We start from the raw sequence: 25,962 nt of genomic DNA, 5'->3' as shown, positions 1-25,962 counted from the left end.
GTATGGTGCTTTCTCAAAAGGTTGCAAATAGAAATACCATTTGACTCAGCAATTCCACTACTGGGAATATACTCTAAAGAAACCATAACTGTCACCTAAGCAGATATATGCACACCCAAGTTTATTGCCGCTTTGTTCACAATAGCAAAGAGTTGGAAACAACCTAAATGCCTATCAACAAACAAATGGATAGACAAGCTGTGGTGTATTCACATAATGGAATATTATGCAGTGCTGAAAAATAAAGAACTCATGATATATTCTAAAAAATGGGTCACCGTGGAGGACATTATGCTGAGTGAAATATCTCAGTCATAAAAAGACAAATACTGCATAATTCCATAGTTATAAAACAGGACTGACATGGGGTTTGGGGGGAACTAAGGAAAGAGGAGATAAATAATGTACATGGCACTGAAGCAGACAACAGAGAGAATTGTAAAAAAGGAATATATGATTAGGTATTATTAGCATGACAAGAGTCCAGATTAAGAGCTACATAATAAAGTGAACTGGGGATGGGGAGGGATTGTATAACAATGAAAGAAAATGTTTTCCAAAGAGAAAAATGAACTGGGGGTGAAGGGGACAAGAAGGAAAGTGTGCAACAATGAATGAAAGGAAATTTAAGTTCTCTATAAACTTTCATTAAAATCTCAATTAAAAAAATTAGAACTTTGACACATTGAATACCAAAGGCCAAAGACCAGAGATGTAGAATGGTATCCTGAAGCTCTTCACAATGAAAAAAGCAAAAGAGCTTTACAAGTGCAGGAAAGGAAAAAAGGGCCAAAATGGACATCCGAAGAGACTCTGAAACATCCACTGAAACACAAAGCAGTCAAAACAAGGGGAAAGAATGCTGAGCTAAGAAAGTTGAACAAAAGATTTCAAAAAACACCTCAAGAAGACAAAGCAAAGTATTATAATGAAAAGTGCAAGGAGCTGAAGTTTAAAAATCAAAAAGAAGAACTTGCTTAGCATTTTTCACATTGAAAGAACTGAAGAACACATTCAGTCCTGGAGTTGCAATGCTGAAAGATTTGACAGGTAAAATCTTAAATGATACAGGAAGCATCCGGACAAGATAAAAGGAATACACAGAGTCACTGTAGCAAAATGAATTAGTCAACACAGGACCATTTTGTAGCATATGATCAAGAACTAATAGTACTTGAAGGAAGAAGGCCAAGCTGTACTGAAGTTCTAGGGTTTCCGGAGGTAAGATATTTCAGAAGTGGATGCCACTCTTGCTTTCAAGCTTATTTTAATTGGGACGCTCCACCAAACACTGTCCACCATGGGTGACCAGTATTGCATTTGGCACATCAAGGTCACAGTGTTCAGCATCATAGCAAACACGAGTTACCTCTACAGCAAATCGACAGACAGGTGCTTTACCACCTAGAAGAATTTTTGATCAAAAACAATTAAAAGCAGGCCTCAGGGCTGCAGATTAAAATCACCCACCTTTGGTAGCATCACTTTCTGTCCATTAGGCCAACTGAGCTCTTTCTATGTTGTTGTTGTTAAATGCCGTTGCTTTGTAGGCAACTCATAGCAACCCTGTGAACGAAAGATCTGAACACTTGCATAATTTTCTTCATTTCTCCAAGTTCTTAGGGTCTATTAAACAATTAAATATGTTTATGTGAAACTTATACATAGACCAATAAACTGTTTTTCAAGCAGAACAAGAGAACGCTACATGGTTTAAAATGAGGAAAGATTTGAGTCAAGGTTTTATTCTTTCTCCATACTTACTCAATCTGTACACAGAGTAAATCATTCAAGAAGCTGAACTATGTGAAGTGTTCTCAGGCTTTGAGGAAATCTCATTAACACTCTATGTTATGCAGATGACATAACCTTGCTTGCTGAAAGTGAAGAGGATTTTAAATACTTGCTCCAGAAGATCAAAGACTATATATAACATTCAATACAGATTCTATCTCAGTATCAAGAAAACAAAAATCTTCACAATGGTTCAATATGCAACATCACCATAGATAAAGATTGAAGTTATCAGCTATTTAATTCGATTTGACCACAATCAACACCCAAGGTAATAGTAGCCAAGAAATTTTAAAAAAAAATCATAATCTTACCAAAAGCAATCTACATGTTTATCACAATCCCAGTACAGATACAAAATTCATTTTTCAAAGAAATAGAAAAGGCAATTGTCAAATTTATTTGGAAATGAACGAGACCTTGCAGAAGTAAAGCACTTCCAAAAAACAAGAATGAAGTGGGAGGTATAGCACTGCTTGATCTCAGAAACTACTATCCATCTGTAATAACTAAAACAGCGTGGTCCTGGTACAATGACAGGCACATAGACCAAAGGAAAAGAATCAAGAACCCAGAAATTAATCCATCTATCTATGGTCAGCTGATATTCAACAAGGAAACAAAATTTCTCAAATGGAAAAATGACAACCTCTTCAACAAAAATGGTACTGACAAAACTGGAAAAAGCTGTACCTGTAGAAAGCTAAAGTAGTATGCACACCTCCCACCATATACAAAAATCAACTCAAGGTGGATCAGAGACCTTAGGGGTAAAGCTTCAAATCATAAAGATCATAAGAGACAAAGTAGGACCAAATTTAGAAGGCCTAGCTCATGGAATAGATAGAGGAATAGATAGACTAACAAATACAGCCAGAAATACAGAACCAGGAGAGAAGAAAATTGATGAATGGAACCTTCTAAAGATTAAGTCCCTGTGCACATCAAAAACATTTCCCAACAGAGTGGGGGAGGGGGGGAAAGCCAAACAACAAACAAACCTACTGACTGGGGGAAAAATATGATAATACCATTTCAGACAAAAGTCTCATATCAAAAGTTTACAGAGTCCTACAAGGCCTCCACAAGAAAAACAAGGATCACACAATTACAAAATGGGCAAAAGAGACAAAGAATTTTCACAAAGAAAAATATTCAGGTCACCAACAGACACATGAAGGAATGCTCAAAATCACTGGCAATAAGAGATATGTAAGTCAAAACCACAATGAGATACTGTCTCACACCAATAGCTGTGGCGAAGTTTAACAGGACAAGAAGTAATAGATGTTGAAGAAAATGTGGTAGAAAGGAACTTTTATACATTGTTTTGGTCAGATCTTAAAATGGTACAACCACTGTGAAAGGCAGTTTGGTGTTTCCTCAAAAAGCTGAGCATAGAAATTCCATATGGCCCAGCTATTCCTGCTTGGACTATACCCCAAGAAAATAAGAACTGAGACACAAATGGAGATTTGTACACCAGTCTTCATAGTAGCATTATTCACCATCACAAAAATGTGGAAACAGCCCACATGTCCAACCATAATCGAATGGGTTGAGGAATTGTAGTACATTCACACAATGGAATACTACACAGCATGCAGGAGCAATGATTTTGAAAATTACTACTTAATTTGGGAAGGACTGGAGAGCATTATGATAAGTGAACTAATTCAGTCCCACCAGGGCAAATACTGTGTAAGACCATTATGAGAGAGAGAGAGAGAAAACTAGTAAAATATATATTAGGAAAGGGGTGGGGGGACAGATGGGTGAGGATGGGCAGGGGGGTAATCATAGGTAATTGAAGGGTAGAGGGAGGTGTGAGTAAAGAAAATGGGAAAGATCCAGTATGAAAAACAATGTGTATAAAGTTTGTAAGCAAACCAGTATAAAATAAAAATTTTTTAAAATTAGAAGATTTGTTGCACTTATCCACTGATAAGGACCTCTCCAAAATTCTAAAACGGAAGGATGTCAGTTTAAAGTCTAAAGTGTATCTGGTCCGAGCCATGGTATTTTCAGTTTATGAATCTGAAAGTTTGACAAAGAAGAATCAATGCCTTGAATTGTGATGCTGAAAGAATATTGAATATCTCATGAACTGTTAAAAAAACAAATAAATCTGTCTTGAAGTGAAACCAGAGGGCTTCTTATGTTGGGCATATTTTCAGGAGGAACCAGACCTTGGAGAGAGAAATCGTGCCAGGAAAGGGAGAGGATCAGAGAGGTAGACCCTCCCCAAGATGGAATGACAGTGACTGCCCCACTGGACTTGAGCAAGAACGAGACCATGAGGATGGTGGAGGTTCAGGGCAGGGTTCAGATCTGTCATTCACAGGGTCACCACGAGTTTGATAGACTTGAGGGCACCTAACAGCAACAACAACTTGGAAAAATATTAAGTAAACAACCTGTGTTATATATTCCTAGTTGAATCTTTCATTTTGCAGAGAATCATTAATTAAATGTAAGTATAAGAACTATGCAGAAAAATACACAAAACATAAATTAATATTTCAATGACTACCATGCATAATTCTTTTAACTATTTCCAGATCTAAAAATAAAAGTTGCCAGCCTCTTGGCCAGGCTCATTCTCAAAAATATAGTTCCCTACTGGTAACCACTACCCTGACTTCTAACTGGTAATCAAGTTTTTCTGGTTTAAATTTTAATAAAAAATATCATATTTTGCTTATTCCTTTTGTATATTTTCACTCAGCACTATGATGAGGAGGTTTATCCGGGTTGGATACAGTTCCAGTTTAGTCATTGTCATGACTGTATAGTACTCCACTGTAACAATTATAATACCATTTAATCCCCACTCTACAATTGATAGATATTTGGATTGTTTCCAGCCTTTGCCATTGGCAACGTATTCTGTTTCTTTTTGTAATGTGATATCTGTATCAGGTTTATGTTTCTTATCCTGTGCCTTACCTTAATAGCAGAGAATTTCCATGTCTTGACAAATTTCAAGGCTTTATACTTGAATGTGCAAGGGGTACATGTAGAGTACTACTCCATTAGAACATTCTTAGCCATCCTTCGGCCCATTCACGAACACTCTGTCCAGCCCCCAGTTTGCCAGAATGGAAATTCTCAAATTTGCATACATTCATTCACTTCAGATGACATGTTTTCACCACAGATGAGAAATGATAACATATTTCTAATTGAGCACTCAAGTGATTTTAATATTTCTGGTAATCCTCAAAGACATACATACATATTAGGACTATTGATATTTTTTTTTCCTTTAAGCTCACTAGAAAAACAGACATTTTACCCAAAGGAAAGGATATTCATTCAAATTGTTTATGTGTAGGATATTGTTGTTCTTAAGTGCTATCGAATAGCTTATGACTCATAGTAACCCTATATAGAACAGCTCTGAACCCTGCTCCATCCAGACCCAACCTTCTTGTCACCAACACATCTATCCTATAACCCCAGTTACTGTGTCAATCCATCTCATCCAGGCTCTTCCCCTCTTGCACTGTCCCTCCACTCTCCCAAGCATGATGTCCCTATCCAAGGACTCGTCCCTCCTTGCAACATATGGAAGAAAGGGGGAAGATGTGGAGGAAGCTATGGTCCCCAAGTTAGAATGAGCTTTCAGATAGTTTTTTACAGATTAAAATGATTCTGCGTTATAAAACCTTTGAGCAATTTGATTCACAAATATTCTTTAAATGCCTGACATGTGCAAGGCAGCAACATGGACACAGAATCATACAAGGAAGAATGAGTGGCCATAGTCCCTGCCCTCCGGGATGCCAGATTCAGTCCTGCAAAATGAATAAATGACATAAAACTAAGTTTGCTCAATCATAGGCTTTTTATTGAAGTATGAGAGTTGATAAAATAGACATATACAGCGGAACAAATGAGCTCCTACGTCATTCTACAAGAAAGGCTTCTTTTGCGTCTGGTGTTTGTTGTCAGAGTTGCATCCTAATTTTTTTCTTTTTTCTTACTGTGTACCATCGAGTGGGATCCAACTGGTATCGGAGGAAATTGTCCCTCCTTCTCCAGCATCTGGTGGATCTGAACCGTGTGCCTTCAAGGTTGCCACGCAGCTTTTTGCCACCAGGCCACCAGAGCTCATTGCGTCTTGATTTTTTTAAGAATTTGCAGAGTGGTCTCTGTTAGCTTCTCTGGCTTATCAAGACAGCAACTATGCAATTGATATAGAGGATAAGATGACGTCATAGTAGAAAGAACTCAGGATGGTATGAAGCATCTATTATTAATTCAAAGAATGAGTCCGCTTTTCAGTAAAAGCTGGAGAATCCGTAGCCTCCGTGGCAAGATGGGCGGCCACAGCCGTAACCATAGCCTCCGAAACCAGAGCCATATCCGTAGCCTCCGAAGCCAGAGCCATATCCATAGCCTCCAAAGCCACAGCCGTAGCCCAGTCTGCGGAAGCTGCCGCTGCCATAGCCACAGCCATGGCCAAAGCCCAGGCCATCGAAGCCTCCATAGCCGTAGCCCAGACCTCCGTAGTAGTTGCCGTAGTAGCTCATGGTGTCAGGAACTATAGATTTGGTTAGCTATCAAAGCAAGTTTCCTGCGTGTGACTGTCACCAGTTCCCTTGGGCTTTTATACACCTTCAGAGATGGGGGCGGAGCAAACCACCAGACTTGCACAATTCTCATAACACAGGTTAAATTGCATGGAAGTATCTCATTCAACCTGTTAGGTAAAACTTTAAGACAGTTCCCGACTCTCATTAAAGATGTTTTTCTTTTGATTTCTGTACAGTTTGGATTCCTCAGGATGATTACGCTATCTTCAAAGCCCTTTTGCCTTCATACATTAAGGCTCTATAACCAGACATCAGAGTATCAGTCACGTCCAATTTCCTAAGCTGGCATTGTTCTTTCATCACTATCCCTTCCCAGCATCTCTGATTGTTTCCTTACTTTAGCCATTTAACAAATATTTATTGTCTACATAATGTATCCCAAGCGGCCCTTCTGTCACAATATTTAAACTCATGACTGATTGGCAGTTTGAACCCACCCAAGAGCTCTTCAGGAGAAAACCATTCCATAAATATTACAGCCCTGAGTATTCTTTGAGCCAGTTCTACTCGGTCATATAAGGTTGCTATGAATCAGAAGCAACACAAGAGTACACAACAATAGCGACAACGTACCCCAATCACAACACTTACTGAAAATTTTAAGAACTGTCCTGTCCAAACCAGTGAGATTAATCCCCTTCAGTTTTGTTATTCATGGTGATGGAAGAACTAATATTTACTGTATAAATCCAACAAAATGTGGCCAGCTGTATAATAGGGTCAAATTTAATTTTCATTTTAATGAAAAAGGAAGGAAGGAAAAGAAAATCTAGTGGCAAAAGTTCATTTCCTCACACATTACTGCATCTTGCTCTATTCCATTTATGACATTTATGCTGGCCTTCTCTGACTCCAAGATTTATTTTTCTCTAGTAAATTTTTGTATTAAAAAAAAAATAGGAAATTCCACTAAGAGTTGTGGTAGTTTTTGTTGTTGTGAAGTGTGATTTTGAGTTTTGGGAGTTAGTGTTTTTTGGTTGCTTGACCTAAAATTAAAAAAATACCCCAAAACACCAAAACTATCTTCCCTCAACTATTTTTCTTTTATATAAACTTTTTCAAAGAGATTAACATTTGAGTATTTGCTCCACCTATCTGACCCCAGCCTTCCAGGAGCAAAGAACAATTTCTACCAAATTTCTTAACACAGTCAGGAGGGAAAATGGTTGTTTACTAAATGTTTAGGGGTCCATTTTTTTTCTGTGCTTTCAGGAACTCTGAGTTAAACCGTATATTATTTATGAAAATGTAATGTTATAAAATCAGGAAATAAGACATCTTATGTCTAAACAATAAGCAGTCATGATTAGATTGGAATCAATGAAACTTTTTCTATCAAAGTCATTTAAAAAAAGACAAATATGACATTAAAAATAACTCTGGTTGTTCTTGTTACTGGTAACAGCCCTTGAGTTGTCTCCAATTCAGGGTGACCTTCTGCCTAACAGAATATATGTCGCACTGTCTTCCCGACTGTTGATGTATTATTTGAGTCCATTGTTGAAGCTATCACATCAACCCCTCTCATCAAAGGTTTTACATGTATTTGGTACCCTTTACCAAATGTAATGTTTTTTTTCTAGTGATTGCTTTTTCTTAGAGATATGTCCAAAGTGAGCCTTTCTCTTTTTCTAAGGATCACTCTGGTTGTGTTTCCTCTACACCTAATGTTGTTGTCATATGTATGTTGTATTCCTTCAAGTCACAATCAGCTCAGAGCTGATCCTCCAGTGGATTTTCAGAAGCAATAAATCACACAAAAGATTTTCCATCTTTCTCCTGTGGAGGAACTGGTGGATTCGAACCACATGTCTTTGGGATTATAGTAAAAGTTTTTACCATTAGACCACCAAAGCCTTTGGGTTGACAAAGCAGTTCCTTGTCACTAGGTCACCAGAATACCAATATTAGAACTGACTTAACACACTCATTTTACAAACACTGAAACTTCAATTTAGAAAAGACCCATACAATACGAACTAGAGTGCAACATTTCAAACCCATGTGTTTGGCTTTCCATTGTGTCATACTTCCTTTAACATATTTGTAAAAAAAGCAAAAACAAATATTTCATCATCACTATAGCATGGAATTTTTGTCTTCTTGATGTTGAGCTTCAATCCATATGGAAAACTACAGTCTTTGACCTTCTGCAGCAAGCGCTTCAGGTCTTCTCCAGTTTCAGCAAGCAAGGTTGTGTCACCTGCATAACATAAGTTGTTGATGACTCTTCCTCCAATCCTGATGCCACATTCCTCCTCAGAATGCCCTGCCTCCCAAATAATCTGTTCTGTACATAAATTGAAAAGGTATGGAGACCAGATGCATTCTTGATGCGCTTCTTTCCTGATTTTTGAACCATGCAGTGTTTCCCTGCTCTGTTCTGAGGACTGCTTCCTGGTCCAAGAATAGGTTTCGTATAAACACAATCAGGTGTTCTGGGATTCCCATTCTCCTAAAGGTCAACCACAAGAAAATAAATAGATCTGTCTTGGAGAGGTTGAAACCAAGTTTCTTCTTGGAGGCTAGGATTTTGAAGCACTGTCTTACTTACTTGAGCACATGGCCAAGAGAGACGGGTCCTTGGAGAAGGAAATCATGCTCGGAAGGGTAGAGGGACAGTGAAGGAGAGGAAGACCTCCATGAGATGGTTTGATACAGTAACTGGGGTGATGGGTGTTGGTGTGTCTGAATTAGTGAGATTGACTGAGGACAGGACAGGGTTCAGAGCTGCTGTACATAGGGTCGCTATAGGTCGCAGGTGACTCGATGGCACATAACAACTTCAAAACAACAGTATGGAAACAGCCCAAACATCCAATCACAATCAAATGGATTGAGAAATGATGGTATTTTCACACAATGGAATACTATGCAGCACACAGGAGCAATAATCTAGTAAATCAGTACCTAACTTGGGAGGGACTAAAGAGCATTATGCTAAGGGGACTAACTCAGTCCCATAAGGACAAATACCATATGAGATCATTATTGTAGAATGAGTATGAAGCTCCAAGGGGAGGAACAGAAGGGTGAAGATGGAGGGGGAGGGATTAATAATAGGGTTGCACAATTTGCGGGGTGGATAAAAGAAAAGGGAAAGATCCAATGTGGAAAACAATGTATACAAACTTTGTAAGTAAATCGGCATAAAATAAAAATTTCATTTAAAAAGAAAACCAATTATACTATGCCAAGGTTCTGTAAACAGAGAGAGAGAGAGAGAGAGAAAGAGAGAGAAAGGTTTCATTATCACTATAGAAGAAAAATATCTCCCTTTTGTCTTCTACGGAACTTCCTCATTTTGGCTTCTGATCTGTATGCTGATTGGCATGTTCTTTTCCTCTTGGCTGGAATTTAAGGAACGAAAATTGGCAAGAGCATTTGAAAGTAATATCCAATTATTCTCACTGAGAGTGCAATCAAGAGGCTGTTGCTTTGGCAGTTTGGGCGTAATAAAGCTAAAAAGAACAAAAGGAAGCGTAAAAATTTTACAGTAGAAAACTTAAGTGTAGCTCTTTTTTGTGCAAGGAGTTAAAAGTATAGTTCTCCACTGAGAGACAAATATCAACAACAAACTTTAAAGCAAAGCAGAATGCTAAATGGATCTCAGTGTCAGCTGAGGACTCAAGATCCTCAGTAGCAATTGCTCTCAAGTTCCAACAGGAGGTGCTAGTCTACTTCCAAAAATAACTTACAGATCGTAACACAGTACTGTGCAACACACTGATGGATAATGAGCACACTACCTTAAAAGGCACTGAAAACACACAGTGGCTACAACAAAGGATATAAGTATACCAACACTCATGAAGATGACATGGGTAATATTTTATACTGTTGTGCATAGTGACTGCCGATGGCTAGAGATGGCTTGAAGGTAACACACAGCAGCAAGCTCACCTAAGCAGGCCTTACAGAGAAGGCAGTTGTTGTTGCTGTTTTGTGTGCCATCTAATCAGAACTGACCCATAAGTGACCCTCCTGTGGGTTTTCAGAGGCAGTTAATTGCATGGGAGAAGATTGACCATCCTCCCACAGAGCAGCTGGTGGATTTGAACCGCGTGTCTTCAGGATTGCAATGTAGTTCCTTGCCACTAGGCCACCAGTGCAGAGGAAACCCTAACCTGCAACCTTTGTCAAGTTCTTACCTCCAGCCGTTAAATACAGTGGAGAGACCAGTGTAAGGATTAGGAAAAAGTGGGATTTCACTGGAAAAATTTTTCCAGATTTTGATTTATTTTCCATTGAAATCCCATAGAAAATGCAGAGCATACATTTCTCCACCTCAGACAACATGGGCTCAGAGGGACTGCAATCCTAGGAGCCCAGTAGAGACCCTGCTGAGAAGCACATGAAAAGGCCCTGCAAGAGACCACCACCATTCGGTTTTTTTAGTCAACCCTAACTCCTGGTGACCCTGTGTGTTCCAAGAAAGGACTGGAAGTCCTTCATGGAAGAATTTTAATCAAAGAGCTAGATCACTAGGTCTTTCTTCTGAGGTGCTTCTAGGTGGACTCAAACCTCCAACCTTTCCGTTACCAGCCACGCTATTAACAGTTTGAGTCACTCAGAAAATGACACAAGGGACAGTCAGTTTGAAAACATCCATCACAAAGGGGACACCATTCCCAGGTGGACAGGTTGTCTTTGTCCTGTCTCCTAACTTTAACCCTGAAGGACTTAACAGATTACAGAGTGAGGAAGAGAGATTAAAAGCACAAGGGAAAAGTCAGGCCTGGCCCTCTCCCCACTGTTCCATCATATCTGTGCTCTTTTCCAATCCTAGTTTCCCCAAGCTGACAAAGAGAAAATAAAATTTTACTTCTAAAAGGTCTTGAAGTTGACATTACACAGAGCTGAGCATGTCTAATATTGAATTGGAACCATCCCTGAGACTGAAATGATGAGAGGACTTTGTGTGTCTGTTTGCTCCTTCATCTGATCTGTGAGAGAAAAGTAAGAACTTTGTAGCTGAAATTCGATTCAGGAAACAAAAAAATAATAATCTTAGAATAACTTTAAATGGCAATTACAGGGGAAAAAATTTTTAAGTCATCTTACAACTGCTCCCTTAATGAGTTCTATTTGTTCAGCATAACAAATAAAACTTTAAAATATATTTTAAGAACCTATATGACTCAGGTACAGAAATTACTGTCTGATATTCATGGCAAAAATCATCCTCCCAAACTGTGCAGACCAACAGAGTGAGAAACGTATAATACATGCTCTGTTTTGGTGGCCTAGTAGGTAGGAAGTTGCACTGTCAACACAAAGGCAGGCAGTTCGTATCCAGCAGCTGCTCCATGAGAGAAGGAAAGGCAATCCCCTCCTGTTCTTGACAAGCTCTGAAAATCTTCTAGAAAGTCAATTATGAGTGCTGACTTGACAGCAATGAGATTTGAATTTGAGTCTGAGAAAAGGTGATTTTTAAATTTCTATGTTGTCATTGTTGTTATGTGCCATCGAGTCGCTTGCGACTCATAGCGACACTATGTACAACAGCCCTAAACTCTGTTCTGACCTGTGCCAAGCTCATTGTCTCCAACACACTCATCCCAATTACCCCAGCCACTGAACCAATCCATGTTCTAGAGGGCCTTAAATTTATATAAGCAGTCATATTATTTTTATGTGAAGATTCTGAGATAAACTTTTCTTTCATTGTTCTCTCACTTGTAAAAGCATAATTCAAATACTAGATCATAGGGGTTGTCATGGTCACACCTCTGACCTGTTAAGGCTCATTTCCTGGGGTCTCACCACATATGGCCTCATGATGTGTGTCTTCAGACTGATCACCAAAGAGGAAGCAACTCTTCCCACCAAAGAGAATTCAAACACCTTTTTGGTCCAGCAAATAGGACTCACATCATAGCAGGAAAAGCAGATGAAGCTAATACAAAAGACCACAGATTCCGTGCATCCTTTGAGGAGGCTGCCAGCAGGCAGTGCAGAAAAACTTCTTAGAGATCAATTGATAACGATGCAGCCAGTGACTGCAAGAACTGCCTTTAAACATAGAGAAATGAAGCCCTTGAAGCAGTAAAAGATATCCCAACACAAAAGCCAGCTGGGACACAAAGCAAAGGACCCAGACAGGAAGACAACAGATCCTTTTTTTTTCTGAGACAAATAGAGAAAATCATTATTAACATTGATTGTTGCCCATAGGAGGATTTCACTGCTGTTATTGTGAGGACACTGAGATTTATTGATGGTTTAAAGTTGTTTGTCAGAGGTAATAATCTTAGGATATCAAGTCAATATGTTTTCATTCTCAAGAATCCCTGGTTTCACATAAAGCTGCTTGGGTTCTCTGAGTAGCAGCTTTAGGAAAGGACTTTATTAAGGTGGAGGGAAGGATGTTTATGAAGTTGCACCCTTGGGACCCACCCGCAGGAAGGGATTAGGATGCACAGCTGGTCAGAGAGAGAAGCAGAGCAATGATGTCATCCCAACAGTTTTAGCTGACCCTTCAGGTCCTTCGCAAGTAGAGCAGCTCTTCAAAATTTTGCCAAGATGCACAGAGATGACCAGGCCTTTGTAGGCCTGAGAAGTCAGCCCCTGAGTAGTGCAAATGGTTAACACACTCAGCTGCTAACTTGGAAGTTTAACAGTTCAAGCCCACTAAGATGTACTGCAAAAGAAAGGCCCAGCCATTTGCTTTTGGAAAATCAATAGTCAAAACCAATAGAGCACAGTTCTATCCTGCCAAGTATGGGGTTTCCACTAGTCTGAAAGGATTCCAGGGCAACTCTTGTATTAAGGGGAAACATAGCCACTCTCCTCCTGTTGTGATTTACAGCTTCAGAAACTCAATGGAGAGTTGTTATGAATTAGGTCTGACTCAATGACAGTGAGTTTTAAGTTTTCTAATTTAGTGTCACCTTAAGATTCCTTCCTTCAAACGTGTTCTGCTAAGGGGAAGGAGGGTCTGGAGAGTCTCCGGAGCAGGAGATGTTTGCAGAGATCCCCCTCCAATCTGAACTTGCTCCAAGAGCCCCGTGACATTCTCTCTACCTTCCATGGCTCATCTTTGTTTCCCATTTTCACACATCTCCTGCTGGCAACAGCTAAGCTTAAGTGTGTTCTTTTCTACTTCTTTAAGTTTTCTTTTTGTTTATTTATGCCCTCAAACCTAGAGGTTGCTCAAAGCGCACACTGTTGGTGGTGGAGGTGTTGCTGTTGTTGGAGGCTGATGTTTATTCAGCTCCTGACTCTTGTCAACACCACACACAATGGAACAAAGCGCTGCTGGGCCTGCACAAAACTCATCAGATCACTGCCATCTATAGAGCTTCTTCTGACTAATTTGAGATGGAGTCCACTAAGCCTTTCTTCCTAGTCCATCTTATTCTCGAAGCTCCACTGAAGCTTGCTCGGTATAGTAGCAACCTGGAAGCCTCTGCTGATAGGCTGGTGGTGGTTATGCAAAACTGGATCTCCTGTAACAGGTAAGAATTCTACCACTGAACCATCAAGGGGTCATACTCAGATCATAACCAAAACCACACCTGTTATGACTCAGAGCAACCTCCATCAGATTCCCAAAGTGGCAATTCTTTATGAGAGACTACCCATCTTTCTCCTGCAGAGCAGGTGGGTTAGATTTGAACTGCTGACCTTCCCATTAGCTGCCGTGCACACAGGCAACTAGAACCCATTATGCAAACAGAACACACTGTGAGCACTAACTAGTTACTGGCTTATTGAAAGTCATTGTCAAGTTTTCTCTTCAACTACTTACTCTGCACAAATCAGAGTAGTTTAGAGATAACCATGAAGCTATCATAAACAACCGCCTGCATTGTTTATATGTTATATTATTATTATTATTATATATTACAGCTTCTTGTTGTTGTTGCTGTTGTGTACCATAGAGTCAGAACCGACCCATCGCTGACCCTCTGGTGGGTTTTCAGGGGCAGTTAATCACACAGGAGGAGAGTGTCCATCCTTCACTGGTGGCCTTGATCTATGTGTCTTCAGGTTTGCAGCATGGCTTCTTGCCACTAGGCCACCAGATATAGATTAGATAGATAGATAGATAGATAGATAGATAGATAGATAGATAGATAGATATGAGATAGAGGATATAGATAGAGATATAGAGAGATAGAAAGATATTATATAGATATATATTATTATATTTTTTTCCTTTAATACCTACTCAGAAAAAATAATGCAAGAATGTTCTTTAAATTCACTTTTCTGGTATTTGTACTGGATCACATTGAATTGTATGAGAATCATGTTCTAATCAAAGCCATTAATTGCACTTCTCTTTTTGGTGTCTGCCTCATCCAGCTGCTATTTTTTCCTCTTCAGGCAGTAGACTTGCACTGAACTATATTAGCTTCACATGTACATCTTACGGTTGCTTATTCATGTTGCCACTTCATTCCTGATTAAATTCAACATGAACTTTGGCCTTGGTCGTGGAGAAGGCAAATCTGGCAATGCTCCTTGAAGAAATGAGACTGTAACATAATTTGTTGTGACTGGAGATAGGCCACCACTCCGGAGAGCTCGACTGTCACATCAAAGAAGTTCGGGTGACCTTTTCCTCTGACATTGTCGATCACGAAGGATTCACAGCCAGGGCTAAGGCTGCTTTGCTGTAAAGAGGCTGTGAGAATGTCCGTCTTGGCTTAGATTTTGTACTAATGTAGCCTCTGCACTTGGAGGACTGGAGAGTGAATAGGAAATGAGGTAACACCTCCTCACCATCTATTAGCAGTCTAGTTGCAGTTCTGAACACTGCATAATTTATCTCATTCAAAGTTACAGGAACGTGATGAAATGGAAGACAAGAATATCAAAGCTCAGGGAGTGAAACAATGGCCAAGATCACACAGAGTGAGGCTTAGAACCCAGGATGATGACTCCAGAGCACAAGTTAGTTCTCAGGGTGTCCTGCCAAGAAGCCCACAGAGACACACTCAATACAAACTAGAGTTTGGATCTTGGTTTAGTCTTAGGAAGCATCAGTCCAATGCACCTCCTGTACCTCTGTCAGTGGAGGCTTATGTAAAGCTCTGATAAATGGAAGTGTTTCAGATGAGAATCAGGACTAGTGATTTACTTCTGAAATCCTGCCTATAGATCACAATGGGCAAATAATCATAGGACTGACACAGGATCCGACCGAGTTTTAGTCCTCTGCACATCAGGCTGCCATGAGTTAAGGCTGGCTTGATGACTAACAACAGAGTTTTTTGGGGGTGACACCCCAGTGTTGAAGCTGGAGCAGTAGATCAACAGTAATGGAACCTCATAACCACCAGCAAGGTTATGAGATTGTCTCTAGTCTCGATAACTGTGAAATCAGAGGAAGCACATGATCTGGTTGCCCAGAATTTTGGAAGAATCTACAAAAGAGCATGTGGCCAAAGTTCACAAAAAGACCTGAAAAGTTCTCAAAAAGACTTAAAACTTGTAGAGGTGAGGAAATCTGGTGAAGGAATGATGGATTCTCCAAAGCCAGAAGGGACTCTGAAGTTTGAAGAAAAGGAGCTGAAGTGAGGAGGACACACAGAGAAAAGATTATCAAAAGCACTCAAAGGACAGATGACGGCTAAAAAGGCACGTTTCAGAGGTGGAAACCATGCAGAGCACAACTCATTCTCTAACAAGCTGCTCCTGCCAGCTGTCACGGTGAGAATAATCTGACAAATTAACTCATGCTAGTGTGTTAACTGCCGATAGGCTCCCTAGGATGTGCTGCCAGGGTTACCACTACGTAAACAAGGGCCTTTTCACAGACTAAGCAAGGATGCTTGACAGATAAAGACGTTTTCAATGACAGAAATAAAGGCACTGGTAACAGACCTCTTCATGTTGTGAGAGCTAAATTTTGGAGTGACGAGCCACCTGATACTTCCTCCAGATCTTACTATACAGGCACCTGTCTAACCTGCCTTTTGAAACTAACTCTGCCTGAAGCTCATCTCTTTGAATGGTTTCTGCATAAAGAACAACGTTGGTGTGTGCCTAATTATCAGGCCTCCTCCAGCACCAAGTTGTTGACCATTCTTGCCTGCTTTCCTCTTCACCCTAAGCTGCTTTCCACTGCTCTTACTCCTCTAGTTCACTCAGCTCCAGCTGCCCTGGTCTCTTTTCAGTTCTACAGCTTTTACTATTAGAAGACTGCACACTCTATTACTTCTGCCTGGAAACCATCCTTGGTTCAGCTTTTCATAAAGCCAGCTTCTTCTCACTTAGGTCTTTGTCTACATGTCAGACCCAAAGAAGACACATCAGCCCCTCAACTTCAGACACATCCTGCATCCATCAGCCAGGAAGGGTCTGATGTGATCCCATGTGTTATAACTTACTCATTATCATCCATCTTCTCCAAGTAGAAGGTAAACTGCATGAAAGATAATGTATTGCATATTCTCTGTTCCTAGGGTACAGAGCAGGGGACTCAATAAACTTTGATTTGATCATCTAATCAATGTTTGAGTAGATGAATGGATGAACGAGGAATTAGTTGAATTGCAGAAAGGCAGCAAAAAGGTGAGGAAAAGAAGAAAGTGCTTCCACTGGCTTCCATTACTTTATTTACAAAGTACTTTACAAGGCTTCTCTTTTCATAAGTTTTTTGGGGCTTTTAAAAAATTTTTTCTTTTATATTGGTTTACTTACAAAGTTCATAAAGTTTGTGCACATTGTCTATAAGTTTTAATAAAATATCCCAGAGTGAAAAACATGTATGGAAGAGAAAATATTGATGAGAATATGAGAGAAATTCAAACATTCCCTCAGCACTGATGGAAACGCAAAGAGGCACTGCTGTTGTTTCCACAGGTTGTTGCTGTTGTTATGTGTCGTCAAGTCAACTACGACTCATAGCAACCCTGTGAATAATGGCTCTGAACCTTGCCGCATCTTGTGCTGCCCTCACCAGCACCAACACGCTTGAGCCCATTGAGACACTGTCAATCCATCTCACTGAGAGTGTTCCTCTCTTTCTCTGACTGTCCACCTTACCAAGCATAATGTCCTCCAATGACCAACGCCTCCATACAACATACCCAAAGAATATGAAACAGAGTTTTGCCACCCATACCTCCAAGGACCACCCTGATATCACTTTCTCCAGGACAAACTTGTTCATTCTTTTGGCATTCCATTGAATATCCAGTTAGTGCTTTTAAAAAGTTCTACACAGAACTGTCATATGACTCGGGAATCTCAATTCTTGCCATATACCCAAAGCCAAGCAAACCATTTGCTCCCAAGCTGATCCCAACTCATGGTGGTCCCGCGTGTAGACCTGAGCTCCATAGGGCTCTAAAGTCTATGCTCTTTCAGAATCAGGTTACCTTTAGCTTCTCTCCAACATGCCTCTGACTTGAATCAAATTGCCAACCTTATGATTTGTAGTTGAGCACATAATCAGTTTCTCAGTCTATAGACTTCTACCCTACACTCTAAAGAAATGAAAGCAAGAATGCAAATAGAAGTGAGTATTACAAATGTTTAGTGCAGCACTGTTCACACTGACCAAAAAGGAGAAGTGGCCTGAAAGTCCACCAGAAAATGAGTGGACAAGCAAAACAGATGCAGAGGTATGTTTATGTTATTTAGTCATGAGATCAATAAATTCTGATGCATGTTAGAACATAAGTAAACTTTTAAAATATTCTGCTGAATGAAATAAATCAATGACAGAAGGACAAATGTTGGAAGATCCCACTTACATGATATTGGCAAATATATTGTACATGTAAAGAATATTGAATTGGCAAATTTATACGTGGAGATTTTACCACAATAAGTTTTTTTAACGCTTATATGTGAGGGGACACGAGGGGACTTGTGATATTTTTAGGACTCCATTGTGCAGTAAGGATGGTGCTGAGTTCTTTACCCCCAGGCCCAACTCCAGCAGCACAAGTCAAAGAAGGCAGCTGCTGAGAGAAGACCATGAACAGAGTCTCCCTCAAAATTTCCAGAAGAAACTAGCCTTGCCGATACCCTAATTTCAGACTTAGAGCCTCTTTGCTATTGTTTTGTGCTGTCAAGTTAGAATCAACTCATAGCTGATCCTTCAGTAGTTTTTAGAGGCAGTCAATCACATGAGATTGTTTTTCCTTCTCTCATGGAACAGCTGGTGGATCCAAACCATGTGCCTTTTTGACTGCAGTTCAGCAGTCAAAATACTAGGCCACCAGAGCTCAAACCCCAAGAACTATGAAAAAATAAACTTGTGATGTTTCAAGTTACTTAATTTGTGATCATTTGTTAAGACGTCCTAGGAGATGCATACAATACTTGGTAGTACTTCTCTTTTCTTTCTCCATCTCAGCATGGTTCTTCATGTTTGACTCTGCACCACTAACAGCCAAAATTATCCTGCCTTGCTGGGCTTGAGACAGCCAATAGTCAATACAGTGACTGAACCACTGCTTAAACTGCTGAAAACTTTTGATCTACTCACTTAAAAAAAAAACCACAACAAAAAATCTATTTCTGCAAGTAATAAAATTTTTCAAAATTTGTATAGATTTTTTTTTTTGCAATTACATTGGTAGTAATGGATAGTGGTCATTTCCAAACCTCATTGTAATATTAGATTCCATTCCTGCTCTACTTCATCAGGGAGCTTTGGTGGCTTGATGGCAAAGTGTTGTGCTGCCACCCCAAAGACATATAGTTCGAATCTAGCAGCCACTCCACTGGAGCAGGTGAAGGTTCTTCTCTCATGTGATTTATAGTCTCTGAAAACCTGACACAGGGTTAGCTATGAGTTGGTTCTGACCATACAGTAAATAGCAACAACAATTACTTCATCAAGAGACATCTGGTGGCCTAATGGGTAAGATGTTACCTTGCCAATTCAAAGGCATGTGGTTTGAACACACCAGCTGCTCCTCAGAAGAAAGATGGGCAATCACTTCCTATGTAGTCTAAACCCTCTGAAAAACTGCTAGAGGATCATTTATGAGACGATTCCTAATGGATGACACACAACAACTACATTATCAAAGGATCTCTGGTACTACAGTGTTCAAGTGTTTGGCTACAAACTGAAAGGTGAATCATTTGTATCCACCAGTTACTCTGTGGGGAAAAGATGTGTCTGTCTGCTTCCATAAACTCTTTCACTTTGAAAACACTATGGGGCAGTTCTACTCTGTCCAAAGGGTTCTATCAGTCAGAATTGAGTCAACAACAGTTTGGCTACTTCATTATGGATACACATAGATACAAACCTTGTTAAAAGAAAAGTGGGCATTCAAAGCACCAGGAGGCAGTCGTCAGAATAGAGCAAGGAAACACTGCATGGTTCAAAATTGGGAAGGGTGTACGCCAGGGATGTATTCTATCCCCATACCTTTTCAACCTATATGCAAAACAGATTATCCAGGAGGCTGGGCTCTAGGAGAAGATGTGTGGTTTCAGGACTGGTGGAAGATTCATGAACAATTTGCATTATACAAATGACACAACCCTGCTTACTGAAACTGAGGAGGACCTGACGTGCTTGATGCAGAAGGTCAAGGACTACAACCTTCAATATGGATTGAGGCTCAATGTCAAGAAGACAAAGATTCTCACCACTGGACCAATTGGCAGCATCAGGATGGATGCTGAAGGGATTGAGATTGTTCACAGCTTTAGCTCTAAACTCTTGGCACCAGCAGCCAGGAAATTAAAAGATGTATTGAGATGGGAAAGTCTGCTGTTAGGGACCTCTCCAAAGTACTAAAGAGCAATTGTGCCACTCTGGAGACTAAGGTGCGCCTAATGTAGGCCATGGTCTTTGCAATTACTTGCTATTACTTGCTATGCGTCAGAGACCTGGACAATGACTAGGGAGGATAGAAGGAGAATTGATGCCTTTGAGCTCTGGTGCTGGAAAAGAGTATTGAATATACCATGGACTGCTAGGAAAATGAACAGGTTCATCCTGGAGAGGGTTAAACAAGGCTGCTTCTTGGAGGCAAGCATTTTGAAGCTTCGTCTGACATACTTTGGACATGTTGCAAGGAGGGACCAGTCCTTGGAGAAGGACGTCATGCTTGGGAGGGTGGAGGGCAGGCACAGGAGAGGAAGATCCTCGGTGAGATGGATTGATTCAGTGACTGGGGTATATCAGAGACGGTGAGATTGGCACAGGATAGAGAAGGGTATAGGGCTGTTGTACATAGGGTCGCTATGAGTCACAGGCAACTCAAAAGCACATAACAACAAACAACACAATTCAAAGCAAGATAAGATACCAAATATTTCTTAATTTTTTTATTATTGTGTGTGTGTGTGTGTGTGTGTGTGTGTGTACCATCAAATTAGATCAGACTGATACAGAAGGAGATTGCCCCTCCTTCTGCAGCAGAGCACTGGTGGATTCGAATTGCGTACCTCTGGGATTCCACTAGGCCACCAGAGCTCCCTTCAGATACCAAGTATTTCAACAAATACTTCCTTTGCCCTCAACACACTTAAAGGAAAACATTTGACCACCATCACATTATAACCATTTACCTAAAAATATCTTTGTGTTCTCATTTAGCAAATGTGTGCAAGCATCTAATTCTCCTGGTTCTTGAACAAAACTCAACACCAAGAATGGCTAAATCTTCCCCTGGATCTGAGAGCAGAGGTAGTATCTTAGGGCCACTTAACAATATGCTGTGGTGGGTTTTAGGTGCTTTTAAGTCGACTGTGAGTCATGGCGATCCTATGAACAACCTTGCCCTATTCTGCACCTTCCACATGAGTTCTGATAGGCATAAGCCCATTATGGTTGTCACTGTAGTCACGGTGTCAATCTATCTCCTCGAGAAGGTTCCTTTCTCTTGCTGACCCTCTGACTTTCCTAGTACTATGTCTCTGTCCAGGGATTGGTTCTTCCTGAAAACATGCCCAAAGAGAGTGAGTCAGAATTGACTCAACATAGCTTGTCCAATTTATGGTAAATTCATGTTCTTTATAATGTTTAAAATACTACAATTTATTGTCTTTTACCTGAAAAAATATTTTAACCTAATAAAAAATTATAATATGAAAACATATTCCATTTAGACACATAACAATGGATTCAGTAGGGAACTCAGAGAAGAAAATTAGTTCAGCCAAGAACACCAATTATAATAGAATCCCCCACTACAGGGGATGATATATGTACTACAGGATGCACATAATTAACATCACTTAATTGCTCATGTAAAAAATATTGAAATGGCAAATTTAATTATGTATTTATTTGCCACAATAATTTATTTTATTATTAATTATTTGTTTAACTATTTTTTAAATTATTATTTACATTCTTTTTTTAAGCTAGTCATTCTACCACATAAAGGTGAAAATTAAGAAAATGTTGTACACTGTGCATTGGCTAAATTATAGCAAAACTAATGTGGAAAAACAGATATATTCCTACCCTATTGTAAAAGTATAAACTGTACAGACATGTCACTATTAAAGCTAGATAATATAATTTTAAACTCAAGCCTTCAAGTCAGAACCAACTGTAAGGTGCTTGGTCCTCCAGGGCATTTTCAATGGCTGTAAATTACAAGGAAGGAGATAGTCCATCCTTCTTCTGCAGAAAGGCTGGTGGATTCAAATCACCAGAGAGGCACAGCCTCTCACATAGCAGTGCAACTCTCTAGAGATTACACCACCAGAGCTCTTCAGAAACACAAATACACATCAAGAAAAAAAATTAAAACCCTAATCTAGATCCATAAGTGAGATTTCTCCTTTTCCATGTCACTAACTCTCTTGTTATGAATCATTTAAGTACATAACACCTAGCTGGGGACTTAGCCATCTCCTACATGAAGAGGTGGTTTTTCCATAAGTAACTGAATATTTGAAGTTGAAAAATCATTCCACTTATCTAATAAATTATATTACATTTTGTTGAATTATATCTGAAGCAATACCTGAAATTATCAGAGCATAAAATATGTGCATTTTTTAAAAAGTACAAAATATTACTGACAAAATAATTTCTACTTTTACCTTTAAATATTTGGTTTCTAAATGCCAGTCATCCTTGAGAAGAAAAACTATTAAGTTCACATTTTCAGTAATCATTTTCCATGGATAATTTCATATTTCTAAATGTCACTGTCTTTTAATTTTTGCAATCTGGTCAATTTGGTTTCTGCAGTTCTTCCTTGTTACCTCAATTAAAACTCCATTTTCACTGATAAGTGCTGTAGACTTTACTGTTGCAATTATGCTCTGAAATTACTAAAGTTTACTTGGGAGAGGAACAGAAAAGGGAGGATCCTCCTATGATCCATAGTACACACTCAGTCACTCAACTTTACTCATTTCTCTTTAGCTGAAATCAACTTAGTCCTTGAAAGCAATGAAGTTGGAACACTTCATCTTATCCCTCAAGATAAACGGAACCAGTAACGTTTTCAAATATGACCTCTTAAAATTCGGAAATGGATCCTGGTGATGATCACATGGAAAGGTTGAACACTTCACCACTACTTTCAACCAATAAATGGTAAGTTTGAATCAACCCACCTTGGAGGAAAGCCCTAATCATCTAATACTGACAGGTCATAGACTTTAAAAATCCCAGTGAACACTGTTCTATCCAGAATACATGGTGTCACCTTGAGACAACTGGTTTGCTTTTGCTTTCTGTACAGCATTATGGATGTCATCAATGTCACTTTACTGTAAGAAATATTTAAATGGAAAACATTTCTATATATTATCATACACATGTACACACAATTAAACTCAGTTGTTTCAAATCTTATAAACCTACATATGCACTTTTTATAAATATATATTACATATCTTATTGTTGCTGTATTGTTTGTTGTTGAGTACCGTCGAGTCTGTACTGAACCACATATGACCATCCAGCAGGTTTTCAGAGGCAGTTAATCATATGGGAGCAGATTGTCCATGCTTCTTCCACAAAGCAGCTGGTGGATTTGAACTGCATGCCTTTTGGATAACAGTGAAGTTTCTTACCACTAGGCCAGCAGAGCTCCCTACATATCATATAAGCATAAATATAAATACATATATATGTTTGTTCTGAAGATCTGATGAAAGTCCATAATTGGGGATATTTCTTTTACCCAAAGAAGTGAGAAAATGAATTGTTCTTTTACTCCTGGTAGCTCCTACTACCAGAGTAGTTTTGCAGCCTGCTGTTAGAAGCAACCCTGAATACTGTTGAATATGTTATACTCTTGTCTATAAATGCATATTTTAAGTTACAAAACTGATGGGCTAAAAATTTTATATAAGCAACAAAATTGTCCTTGTTGTTGTTGCTGTTGATTCCCTTTGAGTCAAAGTCAACTCATAGCGGCCCCATGAACAAAAGGCCTGAAGCCCCTCTATAACCATTGACATTTATCAAAGTTCAAAGAGTTTCCAGAAGCATGTTATTTAGGAAGTGGATTTTGCTCCTGCTTCCAAACCTATCATAGTATGTTATTGTTATGTGCCATTGAGTCACCTGCAATGTATAGCTACCCAGCTTACAGCAGCTCTGAACCTTCCCTGTCCTGAGCCATTCTCACTACCTCTAACACACCAAAGCCCATTACCCCAGTCACTGTATCAATCCATCTCATCCAGGGTTTCCCTCTCCTGCGCTATTCATCCATCCTTCCGAGCATGATATCCTTCTGCAAGGATCGGTCTCTCCTAACCACATGCCCAATATAAGTGAGGCAGAGCTTCCTAGCCTCCAGGGAGAGACTTGGTTTCACCCTCTTCAAGACAGAACAATTTGTTTCCTTGGCAGTCTGTGGTATGTTCAAAACTCTTCTCCAGCACCACAAATCAAAGGCATATATTCTTCTGTCATCCTTAGTCATTGTCCAACTCTCTGAAGCATAACATGTAATTGAGAAGATCATGGCCTGAATCGGGCGCACCTTTGCCTCTAGACTGACATCAGTGCTCTTCAGCACTCTGGTGAGATCCATGACAACAGATTTTCCCAGTGCAATTTGTCTTTTGATTTCTTGACAGCTGGTGTTAAGAGTGTTGATTAAGGGAGCTCTGATGGCCTAGTGGCAAAAAGCTGCACTGCAATCACAGAGGCATGGAGTTCAAATCCACCAGATGCTCTGCTGTAGAAGGAGGGGCAATCTCCTCCTGTACCAGTCAGATCTGATTTGACGGTACACACACACACACACACACACAAAATAATAAAATTTGAAAAGTATTTAAAAAATTAAGATTCAGAAGAACTAGAAAAGTTATATTTTTTAAAAAGAGTGTTGAGACAAACATAATGCAATGAATAAAAACTTTACAGTAATAAAAAAAAACTTAAAAAGAGTGTTGATTGTGGATCCGTGCAAACTGTAATTGCTAACAACCTCAATCTCTTCTCCATCTATTAGGGTGCTGCCAATTGGCCCAGTGGTGAGAATCCTTGTCTTCTTGATGTTGAGCTTCAATCCATATTGAAGACTACAGTCCTTTGACCTTCTGCAGGAAGTGTTTCAGGTCTTCCTCAGTTTCAGCAAGCAAAGTTGTGCCATCTGCATATTGTAGGTTGTTAATAAGTCTTCCTCCAATCTTGGTGCCACACTCCTCCTTATAAAGCCCTACTTCCTGAATGATCTGTTCAGCAGATTGAAAAGGTATAGAGACAGAATGCATCCCTAACACACTCCTTTCCTGATTTTGAACCATACAGTGTTTCCTTGCTCTGTTCTGAGAACTGCTTCTTGGTCCAATTATAGGTTTCATATAAGCATAATCAAGTGTTCTGAGCTTCTCATTTTCCTCAAGGTTAGCCACAATTTATTGTGATCTACACAGTCAATGAAGCAGAGGTAGACATTCTTCTGGTATTCTCTGCCTTCTGCCAAGATCCATCTGACATTGCTAATAATGTCCCTAGTGCCACGACCTCTTCTACACCCAGCCTGTATTTCTGGTTGTTCTCTGTCAATGTACTGTTCAAGTCTTTTCTGGATAATCTTCAGCAGGATTTTGCTAGTGTGTAATATTAGTGATGTTGTTCGATAATTTCTAAACTCTATCAGGTCACCTTTTTTTGGAATGGGGATAAATATGAATCTCTTCCAGTCAGTTGGCCAAGTAGTTGTCCTCCAGATTTCTTGGCACAACTTGGTGAGCACATACAAGGCAGCATCTATTTGCTGAAATATGTCAATTAGTATTCTTTCAATTTCTGGGGCTTTATTTCTTGCCAAGTTCTTAAGAGCAGCCTGCACTTCCTCCTCCATCATCATTGACTCATGCTCATATGTTGTTTCTTGAAATTCTTCTGTGTCAGCCAATTCTTTTTTCTGTATACTTCTTCCATCTTATTTTAATGTTTTCTGAATCATTTCATATTCTGCCCATAGCATCCTTAAGCATTGGAACTTGTGGCTTGAATTTATTCTTTAGTTCTTTCAGATTAAGAAATGCTGAGCAATGGGAGCTCTGGTGGCCTAGTGGCAAGAAGCTGCACTACAATTCCAGAGGTACATGATTCAAATCCACCAGATGTTCTGCTGGAGAAGGAGGGGCAATCTCCTCCTGTACCAGTCAGATCTGATTTGATGGTACACACACACACACA

This window comes from Elephantulus edwardii, unplaced genomic scaffold, assembly GCF_000299155.1.
Source record: "Elephantulus edwardii isolate Elephantulus edwardi_28Jun2011 unplaced genomic scaffold, EleEdw1.0 scaffold00051, whole genome shotgun sequence".
NCBI lineage: Eukaryota > Metazoa > Chordata > Mammalia > Macroscelidea > Macroscelididae > Elephantulus > Elephantulus edwardii.
The sequence above is the reverse complement of the archived record's forward strand: the minus strand, read 5'-3'. Positions refer to the sequence as shown.